The sequence below is a fragment of the Haliaeetus leucocephalus genome, unplaced genomic scaffold, assembly GCF_000737465.1.
Source record: "Haliaeetus leucocephalus isolate CR32 unplaced genomic scaffold, Haliaeetus_leucocephalus-4.0 Scaffold556, whole genome shotgun sequence".
NCBI lineage: Eukaryota > Metazoa > Chordata > Aves > Accipitriformes > Accipitridae > Haliaeetus > Haliaeetus leucocephalus.
This window is the reverse complement of record NW_010972992.1, coordinates 4,342,886-4,347,212: the sequence shown is the minus strand read 5'-3', so window position 1 is coordinate 4,347,212 and position 4,327 is coordinate 4,342,886.

Below are 4,327 nucleotides of genomic sequence, written 5' to 3'. Positions count from 1 at the left end.
GTGCCCGGTCGCACCGGTAGAGCTTTGCATCTCGGGGGAGTCGGTTGTGTAGTTTGGCATCCTGCCCTGCGTGGTAGCATGAGCTGATACGGGCACGCTTCACCAAACAACCAAATGCAGTTCTGATTGGAAGGGCTGTTCAGGCCAGGCCCCTAAGCATGTTTTCATGTGAGGGTCTATATGTGAAACGCAATAAAACACTTGAATGGGGCCGGGGGGCGGGGGGGAGCACAGCCAGAGAGAAAAGAGGCAATTTATGTGTTAGCTGGCTTTTGAAATGAGGTGGAGTACCAGTTAGACAAAACGTTGTTTCTGCCTTGCAACTGTGACGGAGAAAGGTCCTTGAACCAACAGCATAAAAGGGCAAAGCAATGATAGACATAGTATAAGCATTGTCAAAAACTGAATGAGGAGGGTGAAAGAGAAGTGTAAGTTCGCTAGCTCAAGAAACATACTAAAAGATGAAGGTATTTTTAAACTGGCACCTGAAATGAATGGGGGAGCCAGAGGGAAAAATGGAAGTACGATGTAGATGTATATAGCATAGGTTTCCGGTCACTTGCACTGGCTTGCTCATGATCCAGGGTAACACGTATTTCATTGCAAACTCTACCTACCTCAAAAGACCTCCTGGCAGCTCTTTCATCTCACCAGTATCTCGGACAGACTCCCGAGTATGTGATACCAATGGAATTTTGTAAAATCCTTCAGGTGGCTGCAGAGGGCCCTCCTGCAGGTGGCAGATGAAAGGTCTGGCTGTTTCAGCAACGGGGAAGAAAATAGAGCAAAGTCTGCCACCAAACATGCTTTTATGTGCAATCATTCAAATCTATCCACATTTGACTAAATCACTCTGAACCTTGCTGTTGATCCTTTTATTTTGGACTGAGGAGGCTGAGTTTGTAGGGAACATTTTTGAACTAAACTGAAATAGAAATAAATTACATAAAATTCATGCTCTGACTAACCAGCACAAATCTCTTCCTAGGCTGTGAAAGGCCAAGTTACCAAACTCACGGTAGTTTTGCTGGGCAGTTTTGGATCGGCTGTGTGCTTTCATCAGTCGTAGTTTAAGGTGCAGGCATTACAGTCCATTCCTCATGCTTCGAGCAAATGCTTTCAGAACGAGGAAACCTGAAACAACCTGCGACTGGTCCATAAACCACTTGGGCAGTCTACAAGGCTGTTGACTAGAGGTTTCTGAGAAAAATCTGGTTAATTGACAGATGTGGTTGCCTGAGAAACATTCATGTTCTCTTTTGCTTGGATATAGTATCCTCTCATTGCACCCCCTTTTTTTTTTAACATTTATTTAGTGTGGCTTTACCTCAAAAGAAGGCTTGATGCTTGGAAATGGAAAAGTCTTGCTTTTTAATGGGCCTCATAAATGTAGCCAGAGCACCCTCTGGGTTTTAAAATTAAGAACATGAAGAAAGTCACTCTGTCACTGTCTCCATAGTGAAAAATGGGAACAGTAACTCTTGCCTTATGTGTAACATGGAGAGTTTTTCAAGCATTGTCTGTAAAGAACATAATGGAGTTAACGCTTGTGCTGCTGTCTAAATCAGGAAGAAGCTGAGGTAAGGCAGAATACCCAGGCTGCAAAGTTAACTTTTCATCGCAGAGAGAGTATTTTGCATCAGCTCCTCTGAGGAAAGAGGTGTTCTGAAGCCACTGTGGGTGAAAATGGTCAATTAACTGCTCCCCTGCTGGATTCTGTCACATTGTATGCAGAAATGCTGGATTCTCAAGCAATAGCAAATTAGTTGTGCCCCTGTTGGCTCCTGGCTTGTCATGACTTCATTAGTGGCAGAGTTTGTTTAAAGGGCAGCTCTGGTGGTCTGCCTTGCTTCAGGTATGTGAGGTAACGCTCAAGTTCAGCCAGAGGGTAGCCACACTAACATTTACCCCTTCCACGCACACACCAGGAACAGCCCTGCTTGTGTATTAACTTTTCTCCTTCCCCACATTGTGTGCTTGTGTGGAGACAGAAGGGTTGTTCTGTCTGTCCAAGGCTGTTGGTGCCTGTTGATGGCAGATACCCCCGTCTTCACCATCTAGTATGTGTCTTACACTGGCTGCACATTCCTCATCCAGAATGCTAGCCGAGCAGTGTTCAGAGCTCTCAAATTCTGTTGTCTTGGATGGGATTTGAGAGACTCTTGCAGCTTTGGTTGGAAAAAAGGGGTGTAATTGAAGAATATATAGCACAGTAGATGAATTCTTAAGGAGACAATTTTGGAATAAAACAAAACAATGAAAATACCTTTATTAGTCTAGCAGAATGTAAATGCCACTTCTCTCATGCAACCACTGCAGTTTTGACACTGTTATCAATGCGTGTAAAAAGTTGTCCCCATTGCACGCTAAACGTTTAGAGAATTTTAAAAAATACTTACTTTCTACCACTGATGATGTTTATTTATTGCCAAGCATTCAACATAAGGCTATGAGTAGTAGCACTGCCTTGCTTAACATGTTTATGTTTGGGTCCTATCATGTTTTCTATTACAAATCTAGTTAGTTTAGATGCTGAAAAGGGAGTGTCAGATATCTTTTGGCTTATTATCTGTTTTTCTTAGTTTAATTTTCTCATTTTCATGAATTAATATATTGCCTCAAGCCTTGTGGGGAGGGGGGAGTGTTGCAGCTCAAATGAAAGCATTTACATATAGAATTATATTCTAAAGGCAATAAACATTTCTACCAGAGATTTTAAAATATATGGGTTTGTTTAGAAATCATGTTCCTTGGGCCTTTAGCAATGTCTTTACTAAAAAATAAACAGAAGAAAAGATCCTGTCTCTCTGTTACTATTCCTTATAGTAAAAGAAATGGAAGAGCAAAATGATGGTATAGCTTGTGAGCAGAATAACTGATTTCCAATTTTTCTTGGCTGTCAGTATTTCTTTGATGCTGAGTACTTTAGCAGTATATTTGGTGAGTCTTCTTGGCTCAGCCAGCCAGCAGCCCAGTCCTCCGGCATTCCTGTAAATCCCAGTGGTGTGAGAGAAATTGAAGTTCTTTAACATTAATTGACAGTAGTGTTGTTGGTTTAGATAAATATGTCTAAATTTTTCCAAGCTGCTTAGTTTGGGACACAAAATGATATCTAATTGTCTGTACAATTACGTGCAGAAGCTGAGAATCCTGTAGCCCAGAAGTCAATATGTAGCTGGTCTGTGTGAGTCATAATGGCTGAAATTGTTAAAGCCAATGGCTGAATTTGACTTCGTACCAAAATGGTAGTGCAGCCATTAGGGTAGGATAGGCAGAATGGATTCTGTATGTGGGATTCTTTTGTTTGTTTTATAACACTGGAAGGCTCAGTATACCAGCAACAGACTACGTATAAATTTAATGTAAGAGACTGAGAAAAGAGAGATGATACGGTGAACAGAATGCATTGGTGTTCTAACATCTTTTATACTTGGTGATGTTCTTCCATGAGGTTTAGGGGGAAAGCAAGCAGAGTACAAACACCAAAATCTTACTTGTTTTCTTTCTAAAGCTTCATTATACCCACTTTGGATTGAGTCTACCGTCCAGCTGCATTTTTTCTTTAGGTAAGGGAGTAGTTAAAGCAAATTTCAAAGGTGTTGAAAGGTGCCTGATTTGTTGCTCCAGAGACTTAATTCCCTATTTGCATTGTTAGTCAATATATAGGTAAATTTTCCTCCCCACTTGCCTGTAGCTCTTGACTGTTAAGCCTCTGGATTCTCTGCCTTAGAAGATGGTTTATGGTGAAGATAAGTGGTCTCTGGACTGTTATGACCATTGTTTTCATTAAATACAGGCTATTGAACAGCCATCGTGTGGAGAGGATGGAATCTTTCTTGGCTTGTCTCAGAGCTAACATGTTCTGGAGGGTTGCTATCCCCTATGTTATAAGACTAGTTCCTTGCTGTTACACTGTGACTTGTACTTGGAAATCTTGCTGGAAGGAAAACGCAGATCTTATTTTTTAAATGATGATAGCTTTGGACAATGCAGTCAGAAGTACCGTAAGTTATCCAGCTAATCATATATGTGTCATCAGGTTATGTACCAGCATATGTCAGAATTTTTGAGTACTTGTCTTCAGGATCAAGACTCTTACCTGTCAATATAATAAATGTTTTCTCACAGTAACCTAGGCTTCATTTCCAATCCTTCTTCAGGGAGTTTCGCAGGTTGGCCAAATTTTGTGTGGAGTGACAGTCCATAAATACTAGTGCAGCTCCTTAGGGCAGAACATACAAGCTCTAGTACTTAGTATGCTCTGGGAATTTTCTGAGGATATGAATTCTCTGGTGGTTTCTTTCTTCCTTTGTGACTTTACTGTCTG